Consider the following 26,227-nt stretch of genomic DNA (forward strand, 5'->3'; position numbering starts at 1 on the left):
TTATTCCTTTAAGTATATACCCAATAGTAAAATTGCTGGGTCAAATAGTAGTTCTGCCTTTAGGTCTTTGAGGAATCACCACCCTGTTTTCCACAATGGCTGAACTAATTTACACTGCCACCAACAGTGTATAAGCATTCCCTTTTCTCCACAACCTTGTCAGCATCTGTTATTTTTAAACCTTTTAATATTAGCCATTCTAACTGGCATGAGATGGCATCTGATTGTGGTTTTGATTTTCATTTCTCTAATAATCAGTGATGTTGAACTTTTTTTCATATACTTTTTGGCCACATGTATGTCTTCTTTTGAAAAGTGTCCCTTGTTGTCCTTTGCCTACTTTTCAATGGGGTTGTTTTTTCTTGTAAATTTGTTTAAGTTCCTTATAGATGCTGGATATTGGATCTTTGTCAGATGCCTAGTTTGCAAAAATTTTCTCCCATTCTGTAGGTTATCTGTCTACTCTGCTGATAGTTTCTTTGCCTTTGCAGAAGCTCTTTCCTTTAATTAGATGCCATTTGTCAATTTTTGCTTTTGTGGCAATTCCTTTTGCCAACTTTGTTATGCAGTCTTTGCCAATTCCTATGTCCAGAATGGTATTGCCTAGGTTGCCTTCCAGGGTTTTTTATGATTTTTGGATTTTACATTTAATTCTTTAATCCATATTGAGTTAATTTTTTTATGATATAAGGGAGGTGTCCATTTTCAATCTTCTGCCTATAGCTAGCTGTTATCCCAGAACCATTTATTGAATAGGGAGTTCTTTCTGCATTGCTTGTTTTTGTCAGCTTTGTCAAAGATCAGATGGTCAGAGGTGTGCAGCCATATTTCCATGCTTTCTATTCTGTTCCATTGTTCTATATGTCTGTTTCTGTGCCAGTATCATGCTGTTTTTGTTAGTGTAGCCCTGTAGTATAGTTTGAAGTCCAGTTGTGTGATGCCTCCAGTTTTGCTCTTTTTGCTTAGGATTACCTTTACTCTTTGGGCTCTTTATTTTTCTTCCATATTAATTTTTAAAAAGTTTTTTTTTCTAGTTCCATGAAGAATTCCATTGGTAGTTTAATAGGAATAGCATTGAATCTATAAATTTCTTAGGGTAGTATGGCCATTTCAACCTTATTGATTCTTCCTATCCATGAGCATGGAATGTTTTTCCATTTGTTTGTGTCATCTCTGATTTCTTTGAGCAGTAGTTTGTAATTCACCTTGTAGAGATCTTATATCTCCCTGGTTAGCTGTATTCCTAGGTATTTTATTATTTTTCTGGCAGTTGTGAATGAGATTCCGTTCCGGATTCAGCTCCTGCTTGACAGTTGTTGGTGTATAGGAATGTTAGTGTCTTTTTTATGCTGATTTTGTACCCTGAAACTGCTGAAGTTGTTTATCAGCTTAAGGAGCTTTTGGGCCATGATATGCAGTTTTCTAGATATAGGATCATGTCATCTGCAAAAGGGATAGTTTGATTTCCTCTCCTCCTATTTGGATGGCCTTTATTTCTTTCTCTTGCCTAATTACTCTGGCCAGAACTTTCAATACTATGTTGAAGTGAGAGAAGGCATCCTTGTCTTGTGCCAGTTTTTAAGAGGAATGCTTCTTGCTTTTGTCCATGCAGTATGATATTTGCTGTGGATTTGTTATAAATCGCTTATTATTTTGAGGTATGTTCCTTCAGTACCTACTTTATCGATAGTTTTTTAACATGGAGTGGTGTTGAAGTTTACTGAAAGCCATTTCTGGTTTGCATATTGATTTGTATGCAAATCAATAAATGTAATTCATTACATAAGCAGAACTAAAGACAAAAACCACATGATTCTCTCCATTCAGAAATTGAACCAGTCTTGCATCCCAGGGATAATGCCTACTTGATCATGGTAGATGAACTTTTTGATGTGCTTCTGGATTCAGTTTGCCAGTATTCTATTGAGGATTTTTGCGTTGGTGTTTATCAAAGATATTGACCTGAAGTTTTCTTTTTTGTGTGTGTGTCTCTGCTAGGTTTTGGTATCAGGATGATTCTGGCTTAAAAGAATGAGTTAGGTGGAGATTCCTTCTCCTCAAGTTTTTGGATTAGTTTCAGTAGGAATAGTACCAGCTTTTCTCTGAACGTCTGGTAGAATTTGACTGTGAATCCATCTGGTCTTGGGCTTTTATTAGTTGGTAGAATATTTATTACTGATTCAATTTTGGTGCTTGTTATTGGTCTGTTCAGGGATTTAATTTCTTCCTGGCTTAGTCTTGAGAAGGTGTATATGTGTAGTAATTTGTCCATTTCTCCTAAATTTTCTAGTTTACATACGTAGAGGTGTACATAATATTCTCTGTTAGTTATTTGGGTCTTCCCTCTTGTCATCTTTATTTGTTTAGCTAGAAGTCTATCTATTTTATTAACTTAAAAAAAAAAACTCCTGGATTTGTTGATGTTTTGAATGGTTTTACATGTCTCCTTCAGTTCAGCTCTGATTTTGGTTATTTCTTGTCTTCCACTGTCTTTGGGGTTGGTTTTCTCTTGGTTGTCTTGTTATTTTAATCATGATGTTATGTTGCTAAGTTGAGATCTTTTTAACTTTTTATGTGGATATTTGGTACTATAAGTTCCCCTCTTAACACTGCCTTAGCTGTGTCCCAGAAATTCTGATATGTTGTATCTTTGTTCTCATTAGTTTCAAAGAACTTCTTGATTTCTGCCTTAATTTTATTATTTACCCAGAAGTAGTTCAGGATCAAGTTATTCAATTTTCATGTAATTGTATGTTTTTGAGTGAATGTAGTAGTCTTGATTTCTAATTTGATTGTGCTCTGGTCCAAGAGACTCTTTGTTATGATTTCAGTTTTTGCTTTTGCTGAGGAGTGTTTTATTCCTGATTTTGTGATTTATTTTAGATTATGTTCCATTTGGCAATGAGGAGAATGAATAACCTGTTGTTTTGGGATGGAGAGCTCTGTAGATGTCTATCATGTCCATTTGATCTGGTACTGATTTCAGATCCTGAATATCTTTGTCTACCACTATTATTGTGTGGGAGTCTAAGTCTATTTCAAGGTCTCTAAGAACTTGCTTTATGAATCTGGGTGCTACTATTTTGGATGGATATATATTTGGGATAGTTAGGTTTTCTTGTTGAATTGAACTCGTTACCATTATATAATCCCCTTCTTTGTCTTTTTTGATCTTTGCTGATTTAAAGTCTATTTTGTCTGAAGCTGGAATTGCAACCCCTGCATTTCTCTGTTTTCTATTTGCTCGGTAGGTTTTTCTCCATCCCTTTATTTTGAGCCTATGGTTGTCATTGTATGTGAGATGGGATTTTTGACCCATATCAATGGGTCTTGGTTCTTTATTTATCTTGCCCTTATACCTTTTAATTGGAGCATTTTAGTCCACTTACATTCAAGGTTATTATTGATATGTGTGGATTTGATCCTGTCATCCTGATGTTATCTGGTTATTTTGCATACTTCTTTAGATGGTTGCTTTATAGTGTCATTGGACTGTGTACTTCAGTTTGTTTTTATAGCGGCTGGTAATGGTCTTTTCTTTCCATATTTGGTGCTTCTCTCAAGAGCTCTTGTAAGGTAGGTTTGTTGTTAATAAATTCCCTCAGGATTTGCTTGTCTGAAAAGGATCATTTATCTCCTTTGCTTATGAAGCTTAGTTTGGCTGGATATGAAATTCTTGGTTGGAATTTATTTTCTTTAAAATGTTATGTATTGGCCCCCAATCTCTTCTGATTGTAGGGTTTCTGCTGAGAGGTCCACTGTTGGTCTGATGGCCTTCCCTTTTTGGTGACCTGGCCTTTCTCTCTAGCTGCCTTTAACATTTTTTCTTTCATTTTGACCTTGGAGAATCTGATGATTATGTGTCTTGGGAATAATCTTCTTGCAAAGTGTCTTACTGGGGTTCTCTGCCTTTCTTGAATTTGAATGTTGGCCTCTCTAGATATGTTGAGAAAGTTCTCATGGATGATATCCTGAGATATGTTTTCCAAGTTGGTTCCATTCTCTTATTCTCTTTCAGGAACACCAATGAGTCATAGATTAAATCTCTTTACATAATTCCATATTTCTCAGAGGTTTTGTCCATTCCTTTTGATTCTTTTTTCTCTTTTCTTGTCTGACTATCTTATTTTAGAAAGCCAGTCTTCAAACTCTGTGATTTTTTCCCCACTTGGTCTATTCTGCTATTAATACTTGTGATTGCATTATGAAATTCTTGCAGTGTCTTTTTTAGCTCTATCTGGTAGGTTATATTCTTTTCTATTTTGGCTATTTTGTTTGTCAGCTCCTGCACTATTTTATTGTGATTCTTACATTCCTTGGATTGCATTTCAACATATTCCTACATCAAATAATCTTCATTCCTATCCATATTCTGAATTCTGTTTCTGTCATTTCAGCCATCTCAGGCTGGTTCAGAACTCTTGTTGGAGAGGTAGTGTGGTCATTTGGATGAAAGAAGACACTCTGGCTTTCTGAGTTGTCAGGGTCCTTGTACTGGTTGTTTCTCATCTTTGTGAGCTGATGTTCCTTCAGTCTTTGAAGGTGCTGACCTTTGGAACTTTTTTTTTCTATTATCCTATTTGATGACCATGAGGGTTTGAATGTGGTATAAGATGGATTCAGCTGACTGGTTTCATTTCTGGACTCTGATGGGTGGTGTCAGGCAAAGTGTTTTGTGGTGTGGTGACAGTGGGTCCCATCCTCGTCTGCATGTTCCAGCAGCAGCAGCAGCAGCAGCAGCGTGGTAGGGTGCACACTTGTTATCTGTGTCAATTAAGAGTAATACAAATAAAATATTTATTTTACTTTCTTTAGTCCTTCTCTGACACTTTTCCTTTATTTAGATAGATCTGAGTTTCTCACCACCATTTTTTTCTACTCTCTGAAGAGTATCTTATAACATTTATTACAGGAAGGTCTACCGGAGATAAATTCATTATTGTTTGAGAAAATCTTTATTTTTCTTTCACTTTTGAAGAATAATTTTGGTGAATACAGAATTTGAGGATCATGTTTTTCTTTTGTTCTTCATTCAACACTTCAAATATTGGAGAACCTTGGATTTAAATTTTAAAAATTAGACAGCATCCAAATGAAACAAACATTCCACTCTCTTCTTGCTTGCATGCTTTGTGATGTGAAGTGTAATGTAATTCTAATAATTATTCCTCTATCTTTAAGATGTTTTTATACCTTCTGGATTCAAGATTTTCTCTTTGTTTTCAAACTCATATGATCTTCATATGCAGTTTGTATATGATATGGCTTGGTGGTATCTTTCCTTTTTGGTATCTATCCTCCTTGGTGTCCTGTGAGCATTCTATTTTCATTTTTTAAAGGCAAATGTTATTTAAATGCATAAAAATAAAATTTAAAAATATCTTATTTTATAAAGCTTTGCTTCTGTTCACCCTCTGTATATCTCTATTTCAGTTGTTTTTCATTTCCATTCCTGTATATCTCTATTTCAGTTGTTTTTCATTTCCATTCACCCATTCATACAATAAAATTTACTGGACTTCTGCCAGGCATGGTGACTCACTCCTGTAATCCCAGCACTTTGGGAGGCCGAGGTGGGTGGATCACCCGAGATTGGGAGTTTGAGACCAGCCTGACCAATATGGAGAAACCCTGTCTCTAATAAAAATGCAAAATCAGCCAGGCCTGGTGGCGCACACCTGTATTCCCAGCTATTCAGGAGGCTGAGGCAGGAGAATCGCTTGAACCCAGGAGGCAGAGGTTGCGGTGAGCCAAGATAGTGCCATTCCACTCCAACCAGGGCAACAAGAGTGAAACTCCATCTCAAAAAAAAAAAAAAATTACTGGACATTTATTCTATTATGTGTTAAAACCTGATTTTGGAAAACAGGACCATGATCTTTATATTTGTTTTGCAAAATTAATTTTGTCATTCAATTTGCAAAATTCTCAGCAACTGTTACTTTAAATATTCTGCTTTTCTGTCTCCCACCTCCTCTTCTGCTTCCTTTTCCCCCTCCCTCTCCTCTTCCTCTTTCTTCTTTTGCTTTGCATTTGTTATTCTGTCGTTTCTGCTCTAAGGAGGTTTAGTGTTTGTTTCTTCAAGTTATTTGAAGGCACTGCCTGTCTAGGTCAGTCAATTAACTTCAAGCTTGGGAATGTTTGTGCAAGATGATATACACTTTGGCTGAAATACCTAAAGTAGTGATTTTCAAAGTCTGTTTCTGAACCAGCAATATTAACATTATCTGGCAATTTTTAGAAATGCAAATTTTCAGAACCTACCTAGATCTACTGAATCAGTACCTTTGCAGTAGGTCTCTGCAAACTGCTTTAATAAGATCTCCACGTAATACTGATGAATGGTAACTTCTGAAAACAATCAGGTTTTGGAGGGCCAACATATGCCCAAGCATTCTGAAACTGCTTTATCCCTTTAAATTCACTGCTGAGATTTGAGAGGATTGATTTTCTTTGCAGATCCACAGTAGGGAATGGAGAGAGTAGTTGTAGATTATAGGTGAATTTTATAATGAGGGAGAGACCCTTTTTGGATCTAGCTACCAGTGGAGTATTTTCTATTAGAGGTCCCACTTCACAAGGTCCAGGAGCTTGGTTTCTTGTGTGGAGCCTCTAAAGCTATAAAAATCTAAGATCAATGATGAAAGTGAGTTGATACCTATACTCTCCTTTCTTACTTCTCTCCTTTTCTAAGTATCCAGCCCTTAAAATACTTATTTTTTGTCTGCTCAGTGATGCTTATAGTTTTTGTTTTGTTTTGATTATCATTTATTTGTTTGATTTAAATTCAAGATTCTTGTCAACTTCAGTAGACTAGTACCCAGAACCATGCTGCATGCAAAGCTTTTTCATCCTTGCTATTGTTATATACTCCTTTATCATTTCTATTGCTGTGGATTGTTTCTTCTAATCTATATTCTATCACCTTTCTCTTTCTTTGGGTTCAATTTGCTAATGAAAAAAAAGACAGTCAGAGGACTGTATGTCTAAAGAACTGGTCAATTTCATTTTTAATTTCAATGTATAAGTTCTAGATTCTGGAAAAAGAGTTTGTTTAGAACAAGCTTCCCTGGAATGACCTTCCTGGACAAAACTCATATTTATTTTGAAAAAATAAACAAACCCCACAGCTCTTTGAAAGCCCCAGGAAGTGACGAAAATTAGACCAAACAATCACCTTGTGTTTCTGGTCGGACAAGTAACTGTTTTGAAATATACCCAAAATGTTCTCCACAACAGAAGCCTCTAAGAACTCTCTAAGAGAAAATAATTTACCAGAGCTTTATCAAATTAAAGAGCAGTCTACGAAAGACAAAGTACAGTAGGTAAGATTTGTGAGCAAAGAAGTCATAAAATTCAAAAGAAACTTGAGAAAGGAAGGGATTTCCCTAGGAAGGAACCACAGAGGAATGAGAAATTTGAGAATCTCTCAAATTTCACAAACTTCTTGCTAATTACTAATGTCATGTTTGGGCCACAGGGGACCTGGGTTGGAGAAAGCAGAATCTAAAATCTTAAATAATTCAGAATTTGAGCCCAGCCAGACTGCCTGCTTGAAATATAAATTGGCATTCTTCAGACAAACATAGCAATTCAGAAGCTCTACAGTGTCATTTATGATGTCCTGTTGTATAAATCAGTAAGCATGAGAAGAAAAATGTGACCCGTACTCAAGATAAAAACAGTCAACAATACCAATCCTAAGATAACCTATATGTTACAATTATAGTAGATAAAAACTCTTAGAGTCAAATGTAGAGCTGAAAATGCTTATGTAGAAAGGAGGAAATAAATTGAAATTCATGACCTTATTTTCTACATTAAAAAACTAGTAAAGAAAGAGTAAATTAAACCAAAGTAATAAAATGAAAGAAATAATAAACATGAGAGAAGGTATTAATAAACTAGAAACTTTAAAACTATAGAGAAAAGCGACAAAGCCGAAAATTGATTTTTAAAAATATTAATAAATCTATAAAGACTGATCAAGAAAAAAATTAGTAATATCAGTAATGAAAGATAGTATAGTATTATAGATCTTACAAGTGTCACAAGAATAATAATATTATGAACAACATTTTACCAACAAATTTGACAACTCAGAAAATAAAAAAATTTATAAAAACTGCTTATTAACACTGACAGAAGATAAAACACAAAATATAAGTATATATTTCTATATTATATATTTACATATTAATTGAATTTGTTATTCAAAACTTCCCCCATAAAGTAAATCACAGCCTAGATGACTTCAGCCACAAATTCTATCAACTATTTAAGGAGAGAAATAATACTATTCTCACACAAACTCTTTCAGAAATAGAGGAGGAAGAAACACTTTCTTATTTGCTTTATGAGGGCAGTATAACCCTGATAACAAAACCTAACAAATATACATGAAATGAAAATTATAGACCAATATCCTTCAGGGAGGGAACTTTTCTCAAAATATTTAGCAGGTCAATTCATTGAAGCTGTATTGGGTTAAAATTTATTTAGTCTACTTTTATAGTATTTTTTATGATTTTTTAACTCAATTTCATTAAAATTATTATTAATGGTAGTTCCTAATACTTATATAGAAATTAACATGTCATAGGCATTTTAGCACCATATACATGTTAACTCATATCAACTTCTTTTATTAATAAGGAAATGAAGGCACAGAAAACTTTTCTACTGTCATAAAGTTAGTCATACAAGATTCGAAGTTAGGTCATATGACTGCAGAGTTTGTGCTGTTAAATACTTTATTTCTATCTCTTTATTTTGCATGTGATTATTTCATTATCTGTGGACAACTTCTAATGCTTATTTTGTCTGCTGATTCTCTATTCCTTATTTACTTATGTATTTTGTACCTATTGATTTGCATCAATAAATATAGATATTTGTGGAAATCCATTGATGCTCTTTATGTTCACACTTTTCCAAAGGATAGACTTTATTGCTGCCAGCTTTTTATGTTAACTTCTCTTTTTGGGTAATATATCACAGCTTTTATAAATCCACAGTTGCAAACCACAGGAATGCAGACCTGATATTCTGAATTCTCAAATGAGATGTTTTCCAAAGCCAGTTCAAGACATGCTTCCTTGTAATCTTAAGTCACTGATGGTGACTTTTAAATATTTAGTTCCCTCTTTGCCTGAGGATATAGATTGTTGAGAACCCCAACTTCTAAGTTTGTATGAATCCAAACCTCATTTTCTGAACGTGTGAGTTCATTTTATGTTACTGAACTTAGCAAAAGTTCCCAAACTAGGTGAAGTAGCAGTGAGAATGCACCAGTATCATTTTCAGCTCCTGTGAGTTTGGATTCTGGAGATTTGTTTTCACTTTTTTGAAAACTCAACAGTGTATCTACACGGGTTTAACTAGGTATCAAGGACTGTGAGATGCTGTCTCTGGGTAATCATGCACAGAGAATTGGAGAAGAGGCTTTTGATTATTTTAGTCTTCCCTTAGGGACAAGGAGGCTTTCCTGGACCTGTGACTAGATCAGTTATAGCTGAGTGCATTTGCTTGTTTGGGGAAAGGTTGGTTAAGGTAGGTTTGTGGCATGGGTAAGAAGTGTGCAGTGGGGAGAGGGCACACATGATTGCCCTGCTCTTTTCATTATGCAATTATTTAATCTCATCAGAAAGCTTCAGAACATGGGCTGTGTACCAGTTGCAGTTTTATGGTTGTCTGACCACCTAAAGCTGTAGCAGGTAGGGTCATAAACTGTACTCTGTGGCATCTCCTGGACATCTGTGTCAGTTGACAGCTCACAGACATCAAAAATTTAAAGTCTGGGTTTACAATGATGTAATTGTTGACTTTTAAGACCAGGAAGATTTCTATATTATTGGACACTTAAAAACACAGACATAATTTATTTTTAGATGGGGATTCTCTGTAGATAACCGAATATGAATTTTATGAGTCTGTCTTTGCCTGCTTTGGAGCGTCTGATTTTTTTGAACGGTATTTGTCTTCTTACAATACTTGCTAAGCCACTAAATTTAACAGTTTGAAACAGCTGTCCCCAGGCATCCCTGGAAATTAATACTGTGGCACTACACTTCATTTTTCTTAAAATTAATATTTTGGCTCTCTATAAATTAACTTCTAGCAATCTATCAATGTAAACATTTGTTCTTTTAATTTAAATTTTTTGACACAGGAGGTGTTTTCAAAGTAGAAGAATGTACAATTATTCACCTCAAAAATGGCACATGAAAATGAAGGCATAGCTACATCTCTGACATATATTCTTTCACAGTTGCTGCTTAAACTCTGAATCCTAACTTTTTTTTTATGGAAGTACTCCCTTTTCCCTCTTTATTTTTTGAACTTAGAGTCATTATGCTACCAAAAACATTTCATTGTATTTTCTCCCTTTCTCTCTCTTCTCCCCATCTCTCCCTCCCTTCCTCCTTTCTTCCCTCCCACTCATCTTCCCTCCTTTCCTTCCTTCCCTTTTTCTTTCTCTCCCTGTCTCTTTCTTTTTAAAATTTGATCTATCTAATATTATAACTCTTGTTGAGAACACAAGTGGGCAAACACAAGTTTTTCTTTACATCTTCTTTGCTTCAAGATCTCCTTTCCAACATATCAAATGAGTAAAATTTGGCTGCCTGTAAAAGAAAATGCAAAATAACAATGTCTTAAGCAAATTATATATCTGTCTATATACTTAGTTTCTTCTCATGTATAGTCCATAGGTAGTATGGCGGAGGCTGGTGTGGTGATGGTCGGTTCATCATTACCAAGAGCTTGTTTTCTGTTTTTACTCCATTTATTTTATTATGTCAGCTCAGGGTCCACAATAACTACTGGAGCTCTGGTTATCATATGTGCCTTCCAGTTGTCAGAAAAACTGCCAGAGCATAAATGAGAAGCTTTAAATTCAAATTTAATCAATTTTCTTTAAGGTCCTGTCTTGGTCAAGGGGTAGGAACATTACCAATGATAGTCTAATACATGAAAAATAAACACCATGGGAGCTGGATCATCCTGCTGATGTTTCACTTATTCCCGTTACATTATTAACAGATCTTCAGAGTTGAACTGATTCCTATTCTTTCTGTGGCCTACCTTTGTTTTCTGTTTTTCTTTTTCGATTTTTTTAGACAGGGTCTTGCTGTGTTGTCCAGGCTTGAGTGCCTTGGCATGATTACAGCTCACTGCAACCTCCACCTCCCAGGCTCAAGCCATCCTCCCACCTCAGTTTCCTGAATAGAGAAGCTGGGACTACAGGTGTGCACCACTATGCCATGCTAATTTTTAAAAAAATTTTGTAGAGATGGGGTTTTGCCATGTTGGGCAGGCTGGCCTCAAATTCCTAGATTCAAGTGATCCGCCCACCTCAGCCTCCAAAAGTGCTGGTATTATAGGCAGGACCCACCGCATCATGCCCTATCTTTGACTCTTGAAATAACTCATATACAGTAAATTCCATTTATTTATTTATTTAAAAACAGCCTGAGTTAGTTTCTTTTTTTGGAACCAAAGACACTTAAATAGGAGACATAACAAGAAAACTTAACTCACATATTTTTGCCATGATTTTTACATGTACGGGGTGTGGGGAGAATGAGTGCTGTTGTTGGGTGAGTTTCTCCAGGGTAAGGACCATAATTTAAAAATCCACACTAATGAGTGTACTCAGTATTTGTTGTGTCGCGCCTTCCCAGTTAATTCTCAGAGAATAAAAATTATGCCATCTACTTAGAGAGAAAATATGATACATCTTTCAAACCAGGATGGACATCAGAATAAAGAGGGAGGCACAAAAGTAATTAACAGTTACTAACTGACTCTTATTTGGACTGTGCCAAGCAAACCAGGATATACATATATTTATTTCCACCTAACAAAATGCTTGATAACTGGCTGCTACTTTAACATTGGTGAATTTGATGACATATCTCAATGTAGATTTGTAGGTTATGGATAACTCATGGAAACCTTTCCATATAATAAGATATATGTGTGTGTATATATGTGTATACACTATATATACATATGTACACACACACACATATATGACTGAGCACTAAATTGGTAGAGGTATAAGAAGCTGTAGCAAACATGCTAACAATTTCTCAGAAATGAGTTGTAAATACTTATAGTAAGCAACTTACACTGACTGGAAAAAGAAAAGTTACCTAAAAATAGCTCCTCCAAAAAATTCCTAGGTACTTACAGTTTATTGAAAGCAATTTTAGCAATATGCATGAAATTACTTCCATTTGGATATATAATCACTTTTGTGCCATCAGTACGCATTTACTAAATTACCTTTCCAATTATATACTCTCACTTTTATAATTGTACTTCTATTTTTTCAACATGACAAACTTTGTTGCAATCCAATTAAAGTTTGTAGCACATACTTTAGGTTGGGTTTTCTAGAAAGAGACTTGGATAAAAAGCTGGAAGCAGAATGTGTAGCTGGGAGTGCTCAAGGAAGATACACCTCTAGGATGTGAGGAAGGCAGAGTTGGGCAGAGGGAGAAGCTGACTCACACTGTGATAGAAACTTTGGCCTCAGAAAATCCTGCACAGATGGCCAAAGTATCACAGGTTGAGGCAGGGTCACTGAGTCTTTGTATCTCTCCATCAGGTAGTTAGATATAGAAAGCTCCCTATGAAGGTGGCTTAAACTTGGACAGGGAAGAATCTATCGCTGAGGGCAATTGCCGGAGAGGCTGATAACCGTGCACCAGTACATCAAATCCAATGAAGGATCTGGGCAGAGCACTGCAGTATTCACTACATGAAGTATATTTTGCACTGTGGACACAAATTAGAAAAATTGCAAGTAGTGGTATATTGTAACTGGCATGCCCTGTATGTGCAGAGTCAATGTGTCTCCTTGTAGAATATTCTCTGATGATACTCACTATTATCCTCTCTCTGCTAAGCTTTGTTCTGTATCTAAAGGGCATAAAGCATGGAAACTACATTTTTCAGACTCCATTACCAGAAGGATATGGTTGGATTTCAGCAATGAGTGGGCTTTGCATAAAGTTTAGAAGACGAAAGAGAAGAAAAACCTGGCTGCTGCAGGTTGGAACACTGGCAACAATAGATACGGAGTTTGCAAGAAGCTGCTAAGCTTCCTCAGGAAAATTATTTGTTTCAATATTTCTGGCATACGGGATCATCAATTGTTGTTTTCAGTGGTTCTGGCTGAAAACTGGTTCAATTCTTCTACCTGAGAATTGTTCATTTCTGTGTTTTAGAAATTGAGAATTGTTCATTTCTGTGCTAAGACCATCACTGGCAGTTTTTTTTGAGGGATACTTGTGCATTCATTTTTCCTTAAAACAGCCTTCCTAATTTTTACTCCTCCAGCCTCCATGGTTGTGTAAGCCTTTAATTCTTAGAGTTACATTTCTCTTACTCAGTAAATCCTAGTGCAGCTTCTGTTTTCCAGACCCAACCCTGACTGATATAGTCTCCATATGTTTTAGATGGTGGGATAGTTTGGATATTTGTCCCTGCCCAAATTTCATGTTGAACTGTAATCCCCAGTGCTGTAGGTGGGGTCCAATGGGAGGTGTTCAGATCATGGGGGCAGATCCCTCATGGCTTGGTGCTGTCTTTGTGATAGTGAGTTCTTGTGAGATCTGGTCATTTTAAAGTGTTTGGCACTTCCACCATTTCATTGTGTCTTGCTCCTGCTTTCACCATGTGAAGTGCCTGCTCCCGCTTCACTTTTCACCATGATTGTAAACTTCCCAAGGCCTCCCTAGAAGCCAAGCAGATGCCATCGCCAGGGTTCCTGTAAAGCATGCAGAACTTTTAGCCAATTAAACCTCTTTTCTTTACAAATTAAAAAGCTCTTTTCTTTACAAAATAGAAAGAATAGAGGTATTTCTTTATAGCAATGCAAGAATAGCCAAATACCGATGGCTCCCCCATTAGTGAGAAAATTGAGACACTTTCTCTAGATGGCAAAAAAGTTGTAAAAATAAAAGGAAATTATTAATATACCATCTATTGTGATCATTTACTATGTTAAGCATGTTATTAAGAAGATAAGCATAAGTTTAACACAATTTTGGCAATGAAGAAGATTGAAGGAGAGAGAGCATATGTTGGCTTTGCTCTGGGAAACTCAGATGAAATGGTCACCTGTTCTAGCAGCTCATGAAAAATTCTGCATTGTTTATTATGTGTCAGGATCAACCTTAAATTCAGAGTTATAAAAAGTTTGATTATTACAAAAAAAAGGGAAGCACTAAGTAATATAGGTACAGAGAAGGAACAGTGTCAAACAGAATTTTCAATCTGTGTATAAGGATACTTAAGCCTTTTTTAAGGAAAGCAGAAAGAAGCATGAGAAAGTCTACAATGACATCTATGCCAATATAATGAGCTAGATATTTAGAGAAGAAACTCTTGATTAAATACTTTTTATAATATGAACACCACATATAATATGACATGACTGTGTTTGTGGAACATAAAGAAATTCCTCTGACCAAAGAGAACTGGAAAAAAAATGAAAGAAATTATAGAAATTGGTGGAAACAACAAGAAATGATCGGAATGTCAAGAAAGTGAAAATCTAGAGTGGCAGATAAACACTGGATTGACATTGTTTGGGGGAGTGTTGGTTTATATCTGGTGGCCTAATGATGATTTAAAGGGCATGAAAGCGGGAGGAGCCAAGATGGCCGAATAGGAACAGCTCCGGTCTACAGCTCCCAGCACAAGCGACGCACAAGACGGGTGATTTCTGCTTTTCCGTCTGAGGTACCGTGTTCATCTCACTAGGGAGTGCCAGACAGTGGGCGCAGGTCAGTGGGTGAGCGCACTGTGCGCCAGCCGAAGCTGGGGCGAGGCATTGCCTCACTCGGGAAGCGCAAGGGGTCAGGGAGTTCCCCTTCCAGGGGTGACAGACAGCACCTGGAAAATCGGGCCACTCCCACCCGAATACTGTGCTTTTCCGACGGGCTTAGGAACCGGTGCCCCAGGAGAGTATAGCCCGCACCTGGCTCAGAGGGTCCTACGCCCACGGAGTCTCGCTGATTGCTAGCACAGCAGTCTGAGATCAAACAGCAAGTCGGCAGCGAGGCTGGGGGAGGGGTGCCCGCCATTGCCCAGGCTCGCTTAGGTAAACAAAGCAGCCTGGAAGCTTGAACTGGGTGGAGCCCACCACAGCTCAAGGAGGCCTGCCTGCCTCTGTAGGCTCCACCTCTGGGGGCAGGGCACAGACAAACAAAAAGACAGCAGTAACCTCTGCAGACTTAAATGTCTCTGTCTGACAGCTGTGAGGAGAGCAGTGGTTCTCCCAGCATGCAGCTGGAGATCTGAGAACCGGCTGACTGCCTCCTCAAGTGGGTCCCTGACCCCTGACCCCTGAGCAGCCTAACTGGGAGGCACCCCCCAGCAGGGGCAGACTGACACCTCACATGGCCGGCCAGGTACTCCAACAGACCTGCAGCTGAGGGTTCTGTCTGTTAGAAGGAAAACTAACAGAAAGGACATCCACACCAAAAACCCATCTGTGCATCACCATCATCAAAGACCAAAAGTAGATAAAACCACAAAGATGGGGAAAAAACAGAGCAGAAAAACTGGAAACTCTAAAACCCAGAGTACCTCTCCTCCTCCAAAGGAACGCAGTTCCTCACCAGCAACGGAACAAAGCTGGACGGAGAATGACTTCGACGACCTGAGAGACGAAGGCTTCAGACGATCAAATTACTCCGAGCTACGGGAGGATATTCAAACCAAAGGCAAAGAAGTTGAAAACTTTGAAAAAAATTTAGAAGAATGTATAACTAGAATAACCAATACAGAGAAGTGCTTAAAGGAGCTGATGGAGCTGAAAACCAAGGCTCGAGAACTACGTGAAGAATGCAGAAGCCTCAGGAGCCGATGCGATCAAATGGAAGAAAGGGTATCAGCCCTGGAAGATGAAATGAATGAAATGAAGCGAGAAGGGAAGTTTAGAGAAAAAAGAATAAAAAGAAACGAGCAAAGCCTCCAAGAAATGTGGGACTATGTGAAAAGACCAAATCTACGTCTGATTGGTGTACCTGAAAGTGACGGGGAGAATGGAAACAAGTTGGAAAACACTCTGCAGGATATTATCCAGGAGAACTTCCCCAATCTAGCAAGGCAGGCCAACATTCAGATTCAGGAAATACAGAGAACGCCACAAAGATACTCCTCGAGAAGAGCAACTCCAAGACACATAATTGTCAGATTCACCAAAGTTGAAATGAAGGAAAAAATGTTAAGGGCAGCCAGAGAGAAAGGTCGGGTTACCATCAAAGGGAAGCCCATCAGACTAACAGCGGATCTCTTGGCAGAAACCCTACAAGCCAGAAGAGAGTGGGGGCCAATATTCAACATTCTTAAAGAAAAGAATTTTCAACCCAGAATTTCATATCCTGCCAAACTAAGCTTCATAAGTGAAGGAGAAATAAAATACTTTACAGACAAGCAAATGCTGAGGGATTTTGTCACCACCAGGCCTGCCCTAAAAGAGCTCCTGAAGGAAGTGCTAAACATGGAAAGGCACAACCGGTACCAGCCACTGCAAAATCATACCGAAATGTAAAGACCATCGAGACTAGGAAGAGACTGCATCAACTAACGAGAAAAATATCCAGCTAACATCATAATGACAGGATCAGATTCACACATAACAATATTAACTTTAAATGTAAATGGATTAAATGCTCCAATTAAAAGACACAGACTGGCAAATTGGATAAAGACTCAAGACCCATCAGTGTGCTGTATTCAGGAAACCCATCTCACGTGCAGAGACACACATAGGCTCAAAATAAAAGGATGGAGGAAGATCTACCAAGCAAATGGAAAACAAAAAAAGGCAGGGGTTGCAATCCTAGTCTCTGATAAAACAGACTTTAAACCAACAAAGATCAAAAGAGACAAAGAAGGCCATTACATAATGGTAAAGGGATTAATTCAACAAGAAGAGCTAACTATCCTAAATATATATGCACCCAATACAGGAGCACCCAGATTCATAAAGCAAGTCCTGAGTGACCTACAAAGAGACTTAGACTCCCACACATTAATAATGGGAGAATTTAACACCCCACTGTCAACATTAGACAGATCAACGAGACAGAAAGTCAACAAGGATACCCAGGAATTGAACTGAGCTCTGCACCAAGCAGACCTAATAGACATCTACAGAACTCTCCACCCCAAATCAACAGAATATACATTTTTTTCAGCACCACACCACACCTATTCCAAAATTGACCATATACTTGGAAGTAAAGCTCTCCTCAATAAATGTAAAAGAACAGAAATTGTAACAAACTGTCTCTCAGATCACAGTGCAATCAAGCTAGAACTCAGGATTAAGAATCTCACTCAAAACCACTCAACTACGTGGAAACTGAACAACCTGCTCCTGAATGACTACTGGGTACATAACAAAATGAAGGCAGAAATAAAGATGTTCTTTGAAACCAACGAGAACCAAGACACAACATACCAGAATCTCTGGGATGCATTCAAAGCAGTGTGTAGAGGGAAATTTATAGCACTAAATGCCCACAAGAGAAAGCAGGAAAGATCCAAAATTGACACCCTAACATCACAATGAAAAGAACTAGAAAAGCAAGAGCAAACACATTCAAAAGCTAGCAGAAGGCAAGAAATAACTAAAATCAGAGCAGAACTGAAGGAAATAGAGACACAAAAAACCCTTCAAAAAATAAATGAATCCAGGAGCTGGTTTTTTGAAAGGATCAACAAAATTGATAGACCGCTAGCAAGATTAATAAAGAAAAAAAGAGAGAAGAATCAAATAGATGCAATAAAAAATGATAAAGGGGATATCACCACCGATCCCACAGAAATACAAACTACCATCAGAGAATATTACAAACACCTCTATGCAAATAAACTAGAAAATCTAGAAGAAATGGATAAATTCCTCAACACATACACCCTCCCAAGACTAAACCAGGAAGAAGTTGAATCTCTGAATAGACCAATAACAGCAGCTGAAATTGTGGCAATAATCAATAGCCTACCAACCAAAAAAAGTCCAGGACCAGATGGGTTCACAGCCGAATTCTACCAGAGGTACAAGGAGGAGCTGGTACCATTCCTTCTGAAACTATTCCAATCAATAGAAAAAGAGGGAATCCTCCCTAACTCATTTTATGAGGCCAGCATCATCCTGATACCAAAGCCTGGCAGAGACCCAACAAAAAAAGAGAATTTTAGACCAATATCCTTGATGAACATTGATGCAAAAATCCTCAATAAGATACTGGCAAACAGAATCCAGCAACACATCAAAAAGCTTATCCATCATGATCAAGTGGGCTTCATCCCTGGGATGCAAGGCTGGTTCAATATACGCAAATCAATAAATGTAATCCAGCATATAAACAGAACCAAAGACAAAAACCACATGATTATCTCAATAGATGCAGAAAAGGCCTTTGACAAAATTCAACAACCCTTCATGCTAAAAACTCTCAATAAATTAGGAATTGATGGGACGTATCTCAAAATAATAAGAGCTATTTATGACAAACCCACAGCCAATATCGTACTGAATGGGCAAAAACTGGAAGCATTCCCTTTGAAAACTGGCACAAGACAGGGATGCCCTCTCTCGCCACTTCTATTCAACATAGTGTTGGAAGTTCTGGCCAGGGCAATTAGGCAGGAGAAGGAAATCAAGGGTATTCAATTAGGAAAAGAGGAAGTCAAATTGTCCTTGTTTGCAGATGACATGATAGTATATCTAGAAAACCCCATTGTCTCAGCCCAAAATCTCCTTAAGCTGATAAGCAACTTCAGCAAAGTCTCAGGATACAAAATCAATGTGCAAAAATCACAAGCATTCTTATACATCAATAACAGACAAACAGAGAGCCAAATCATGAGTGAACTCCCATTCACAATTGCTTCAAAGAGAATAAAATACCTAGGAATCCAACTTACAAGGGTTGTGAAAGACCTATTCAAGGAGAACTACAAACCACTGCTCAAGGAAATAAAAGAGGATACAAACAAATGGAAGAACATTCCATGCTCATGGGTAGGAAGAATCAATATCATGAAAATGGCCATCCTTCCCAAGGTAATTTACAGATTCAATGCCATCCCCATCAAGCTACCAATGACTTTCTTCACAGAATTGGAAAAAACTACTTTCAAGTTCATATGGAACCAAAAAAGAGCCCGCATCGCCAAGTCAATCCTAAGCCAAAAGAACAAAGCTGGAGGCATCACACTACCTGACTTCAAACTATACTACAAGGCTACAGTAACCAAAACAGCATGGTACTGCTACCAAAACAGAGATATAGATCAATGGAACAGAACAGAGCCGTCAGGAATAATGCCACATATCTACAAGTATCTGATCTTTGACAAACCTGACAAAAACAAGAAATGGGGAAAGGATTCCCTATTTAATAAATGGTGCTGGGAAAACTGGCTAGCCATATGTAGAAAGCTGAAACTGGATCCCTTCCTTACACCTTATACAAAAATCAATTCAGGATGGATTAAAGACTTAAATGTTAGACCTAAAACCATAAAAACCCTAGAAGAAAACCTAGGCATTACCATTCAGGACATAGGCATGGGCAAGGACTTCATGTCTAAAACACCAAAAGCAATGGCAACAAAAGCCAAAATTGACAAATGGGATCTAATTAAACTAAAGAGCTTCTGCACAGCAAAGGAAACTACCATCAGAGTGAACAGGCAACCTACAAAATGGGAGAACATTTTCGCAACCTACTCATCTGACAAAGGGCTAATATCCAGAATCTACAATGAACTCCAACAAATTTACAAGAAAAAAACAAACAACCCCATCAAAAAGTGGGTGAAGGACATGAACAGACACTTCTCAAAAGAAGACATTTATGCAGCCAAAAAACACATGAAAAAATGCTCACCATCACTGGCCATCAGAGAAATGCAAATCAAAACCACAGTGAGATACCATCTCACACCAGTTAGAATGGCGATCATTAAAAAGTCAGGAAACAACAGGTGCTGGAGAGGATGTGGAGAAATAGGAACACTTTTACACTGTTGGTGGGACTGTAAACTAGTTCAACCCTTGTGGAAGTCAGTGTGGCGATTCCTCAGGGATCTAGAACTAGAAATTCCATTCGACCCAGCCATCCCATTACTGGGTATATACCCAAAGGACTATAAATCATGCTGCTATAAAGACACATGCACACGTATGTTTATTGCGGCATTATTCACAATAGCAAAGACTTGGAACCAACCCAAATGTCCAACAATGATAGACTGGATTAAGAAAATGTGGCACATATACACCATGGAATACTATGCAGCCATAAAAAATGATGAGTTCACGTCCTTTGTAGGGACATGGATGAAACTGGAAATCATCATTCTCAGTAAACTATCGCAAGAACAAAAAACCAAACACCGCATATTCTCACTCATAGGTGGGAATTGAACAATGAGAACACATGGACACAGGAAGGGGAACATCACACTTCGGGGACTGTTGTGGGGTGGGGGGAGGGGGGAGGGATAGCATTGGGAGATATACCTAATGCTAGATGACGAGTTGGTGGGTGCAGCGCACCAGCATGGCACATGTATACATATGTAACTTACCTGCACATTGCGCAGATGTACCATAAAACCTAAAGTATAATAATGATAATAATAATAATAATAATAAAAGAAAAAAAAAAAAAAGGGCATGAAAGCAGCAGTGCAAAAGACACGGCCTGGACGTTACTGGGTTGAAAGATTGGATAATCACATTTATAGGTTGTATTTTTTTTTTAAGATGGAGTCTTGCTCTGTCACCCAGGCTGGTGTGCAGTGGCTCAATCTCCGCTCACTGCAAGCTCCACCTCCCGGGTTCACGCCATTCTCCTTCCTCAGCCTCCCGAGTAGTTGGGACTATAGGCGCCTGCCACCACCTCCGGCTAATTTTTTATATTTTTAGTAGACGTGGGGTATCATCATGTTAGCAAGGATGGTCTCGATCTCCTGACCTGGTGATCTGCCTGCCTCGGCCTCCCAAAGTGCTGGGATTATAGGCGTGAGCCCCTGTGCCTGGCCTATTGGTTATATTTCTTAAAAAGTAGACGTGAAGATGGATGCCTCAATCTTGACTGTGGGTAGATTAGAAAAATGTTTCCTGTAGAAATTTCTAACCACAAGTGCACTTTTATTTTAAAAAAATTAGGATCAAAACCACTTTTTTAGTATGAAAAACCAAAAGCTAAAAGTTTATCTTCAAGTGGGCCTGATAAATGGTGTCAACAAATCCTGCCTTCTTAAAAGAAAAATCTCTAAATCCAGCTTATATTTTACCCGGATAAATCTTTGGTAAACATGAACTCACAATAAATGACTAACCACTGGAGTAAGATTAGTGTAAATGGAAAATTATGCAGACCAGCAAAGAATGTAAATATTAGAACTATCAGAAATAGAAAGTAAGTATGTTTAATATGTTAATAAAAAATAAAGACAGGCTATATGAAGAAGGAATATGATTCTTTCAAAACTCACTAGGGAACTTTGTATAAATTCTGAGTTGGGAAAGAAGGATGAAATTATATCCAGTTCGAGTTCCAGGAGAAGATAACATAAATAATGGGAGAAGTAAAACATTTTATAAAATAGTGTATGAGATTTTCAGTATATGAGAATAACATAATCCACAGGTTCCAGAAACCCAATTAATCCTCAGTATTATATAAAGTAACCTTACTAGCAAATCATAGTGAAATTACAGAATACCAAAGTGAAAAATAAAATCTCAAAAGAAGCCAATGAAAACTGGTATATACAAAAGGATGAAAGGCAAATTGGCTGCTGATTTTCTACAGAAACAAGTGAAACCAGGAGCCAGAAAATTATGTCTCTATATTTAAAATTAAAAAAACGAATATTTTAAATTGATAAAGTAGTATGTGTTTATGGTGTACACATGATGTTTGAAATATGTATGGATTGTAGAATAGCTAAATTGAGCTAATTAACATATGTATTACTTCGCATACTTTTTTTTCTAATTAGAATATTTAGTCATCAAATTACAATATCTTTACTGAGATAAAATGTTCATCAACCCAGAATGTTTTTCCAAGCTATCTTCTAAGAATGAAAGATAAATGAAGAGATTTAAAAAAAATACAACTGAGAGTGTTTACAACAGGCCTTTCCTAAAATAGCTTACAAAGGTTGTACTTCAAGAAGAAGGAAATTGGACTCAGAAGGGGAAGCTCCAAGAAGCAAGAAGAAATGGTGGGTAAAATAATGTTAAATATATTTAAAATAGTATGAAAAATTATATTTAAACTAACATTGACTATGTAAAACAACTAAAATAATATTTAATTTGTGAAGTTAAAAAATGATATAGAACTAAAATCTTGAAGTCAATAATCCAGGATGAAACTATTGTACTTTGATAATTCTGGGCTCATGAAATTATTAAAACATTGTTAAATATGAGTGTTAGGGCTTCTATGATAAATAATACAATAATATAAATAAAATCTATAAATTATAAACTAGTGGAAAGAACCACTAATAGAGGTGGCCATTTTTCCAAAATTAAACAAGAAATAAGAGAAATTAAGAAACACACAAACAGTAGAAGTTATAAACACAAAACAACAAGAAAAATTAAGTAAAATGCATCACTAGTTATAGCAATTTAATGGAATACATTCTGGCTATTTTATACTAACGAGGAGACCAGCCTATTATATGTGATTATAAGCGATACAATATGCAGAACGGTTGAAAATTAAATAATAAAAAAATTAAAAGCAATGCTAATGAAAACAGGTTTATATGCTGTATAAATAGCAGTCAAAGTTATCTTTAAGGCATAAAACAGAGAATAGTATTACTAACAAAGATAAATAGTTATTTTTGGAGATACAAATGGTTGCTAGAAGAGGGACCAACTCACCAGGAAGTTATAAAAGACTTAAAATTCTATATACAATTTCTATTCTATATAAAATAAATATTAGTAGCACTTAAAAATAATATCAAATCTCTATCAGTATGTAAGGTTTTTAACATAACTAACTCACTAACTTATAGATCAAGTAGATAGTAAATCAGTAAGAATATGGGAGATTTGAGCAACAAAACATGGAGTTTGATTACACTCAGCAATCAGAGTATATGGATTTTTTTCAACATTTAGAACATTTACAAACAATGACCACATACAAAATAATAAAGCAGCTCAATAAATTTCATAACCACTATTGAATATACCACATTCTAACCCATAAGAAAAGATAACTTAAAAATCCCCAAAAACCCTATTATTGAGAAATGTAAAAACACACTAAATTATCCATATGTTAGTGAAAAAAAAGTCCTATCAGAAATTAGAAACTACTTAGAACTGAATGGTAATGAAATTATATCCTGTAAAACATGTGCAATTCAGGTAATAAAATATTAAGACAATATACAGACCGAGAAAAGAAGCCTTGAAATTTTACAAGTTAAGCGTCAACAATATTAAGTGAGGGGAAAAGCAGAACAAATTTATGAAGAGAAGGAAATATGTAGTAGCAATCAGAGTAGAAACTAATAAAACATAAAACAAACCTAGCACAGAATATCTTAACAAATCATAAAGTTAGTTCTTTAATAAAACTGGAAAAAAATATACAAATCTCTGGTAAAAATTGAGTCAGCAGAAAAGAGAAAATGAACAAATAATATTAAAAATGGTAAAGAAGACAGATTTTCTGCAGCAATATTAAAATATGGTAAAATAATGTTTAAACATTTTCATATTGATGAACACAAAAGTGAAATGGACAATTCTTAGAGATACGTAAAGTACTAAACCAGTAACTCAAAAAGAAGTATAAATTTGCAATTGCCCTATAATGATAAACAATTAAAATAATTGAATAAAAAGTGTATTCAGTACCATATAAAAGGTCAGTCCAAGGTATGTCAGTATCTTAAAGGAGAATATGATCAACTCTTCTTGCCTGATTAGTAAGGCTAACTAGGGAACAAGTTTTCTTGAGCTGATTCCCGAAGCATAGGTAAGAATTCACCTGTGGATAGAAAAGCACAGCTTGTGTTAAAGGTTGAAGGTGTTTAATGATGTAGTAAATTCATATTAGTCATTCAGGAAAATGGAGAGGGGTGGGGAAAACAACAAAATGAGGCAGGAGGTGAGAAAGTTGAAATAGGTAGGGCCGTATGTGTCATGTCAAATCAAAAGCTAAATATTTAATAATAGTAAATACTTATATTTTCTGTATCTTAAGAAGAATATAAAATTTCTTATTTTTTTGCAACCTTAGTGGGTGCTTACTCCCCGGATTTCAATCACAGCACATTGGAAACAACTATGGTAGATACAGGGGTCAGTTGAAGGATTTTCATGAGGAGCAACATGTTTAGGTTTGTGTGTTAACATGATCCTGGTAACAACTTGGAAGAAACATTGGAAGGAAACAATGAAATGGTAGGAGGAGGAGCAGTTAGTTGGCTATTACAATAATTCAAACAAAAGCAAGTCAGGACATAAACAAAGGGAAGAGCAGTGTGAATGGATTTTACCACCCTAGCTCAAATAATATATCAGGATTCTGCACACATTGAGGATGTTTGTTAATACATGTGACTGCACATTACTGTGCATTTCCCACAACCAAGCATCAACATTTAGGTGTCTGGGATAATCTATCAATTTGCATAATACAGATGTAGACAATGTTATTCCCCAGAATTGCTCCACTGAGATTTCAGAGTGAAAAGCAGTTAGACTGTAGGAACTTCTCTTCAGTGTCTCTATGAGGAGAAATAGAATATTGGTGGTCCTTTAGCCACCAATTTTTTGGTCTGAGGCAATTTGTGGGTGTCTTCAGAAATTCCAATAAAATATAACAGGAAGGAGGCACTGGTAGCATGGGGTTGGAAAAGATAAGAGTGAAAAGCCCATGTAAATGGGCTATCTGGGAGCATTTCAGGGAGAAAGTTAATGGAGTGTTAAAGATGGACTCTGGAGCAATTACAAACTATGAGAGAATTGGAGGTGAGAGGCGAGGGGATTTTTATAACATATCATAGTTGCTGATCTAGGTGTCTACTAACACCTCTAGACTGGTCCACATGAGCATCTGGCCTCTATTTGACTTACACAAAAAGTAGAGGGATCAAAAAGGTTTTGCTTGCATGTGGCATCGTAAAAGAAACAAATGTAAAAATCTGTCTCATGAAATATAGTTTAAACCAGAAGCATATGGAGAAATAACGCTTTAAAAACACCTTGAGCTTTTTATCAGGTTATTAATATACCCACAGATTTTCATATCTTTTCAAATATTAAAAATGAATTGAGAAACATTTTAATAATATAATCGTCCTTAGAATATTTGTAATCAGATAATCAGCTGACGAAACATGTGATTCATCTTTGCCATGGAAAATTATTTTAATTTGTATAACTGTGTTAAGCCAAACTCACTAATTTATAGGTGTGAAAACAAAAAAAATAAGAAAACTATGTAAATACTAAGGTCCATTCCTTAAGACACAAACATTCCGAAAAACTTTAGGTAACAATTCATTATTCTATCTTGAACTTTTTTAAAAAAATTGCAATCTAAAGAGCAAGACCAATGTTATAATAAGACCACATTGTCAATGGATGCTTAGGTGTGAAAACAAGAAGTGTTTAATATTTTATTTATTATAGACCTGAGCACTTGCTGTGTTGCAATATATTGCTCAAGCTAACTGGATCTTAATATTTTTGTTATATTTTTGAAAAACTTCAGCTTTCAAAGTTATAATCAAGTTTTACCTCTAGGGTAGATAATTAAATTGTTAAATTCCTGTGGGGGCATACTCTCTCTTCCCTAGAAGGAGTAGGGGGGTTGTGGTGAAATTTTTAGTTTGGTAGATATCAATCATGTTTCTTCTCATTGAAATTAATGGGATAAGGAAGGGTGAAAAAAGGGAATTGTCACCGGGAATCACTTGGCCCAGAGGCATGATGGCATTCCAAATGGTGAAAGTATTGGGGATGTTGATATTATACCACTGATATTTGGCAGGTAGCTGAGAATTAAGTAAAAAAAATAATAATAAAATAAAAATCAGCCCTCTAGAGATTCCAAAGTTGATCTGAGGACTCTAGACCCTTTTGAGTAGCTGCCTCTAATAACATTTGGAGATGACATCCCAGAGAAAAGCC

The 26,227-nt window shown here is 36.5% G+C and overlaps 1 long non-coding RNA gene across 1 annotated transcript in view; it reads right to left on the bottom strand.

Moving 5' to 3' along the window:
* Positions 1-11,439: 11,439 nt before the first annotated feature.
* LOC134761421 (uncharacterized) overlaps positions 11,440-26,227 on the bottom strand; it is an 85,148-nt gene continuing 70,360 nt past the window's right edge. The window contains exons 2-3 of the long non-coding RNA XR_010140016.1: positions 23,945-24,077; positions 11,440-13,780 (exon numbers count right to left, since the gene is read on the bottom strand). This is a non-coding gene — a long non-coding RNA (uncharacterized LOC134761421). The remainder of the gene's footprint in view (positions 13,781-23,944; positions 24,078-26,227) is intronic.

The sequence above is a fragment of the Pongo abelii genome, chromosome 4 (genome assembly GCF_028885655.2).
Source record: "Pongo abelii isolate AG06213 chromosome 4, NHGRI_mPonAbe1-v2.0_pri, whole genome shotgun sequence".
Classification (NCBI taxonomy): Eukaryota; Metazoa; Chordata; class Mammalia; order Primates; family Hominidae; genus Pongo; species Pongo abelii.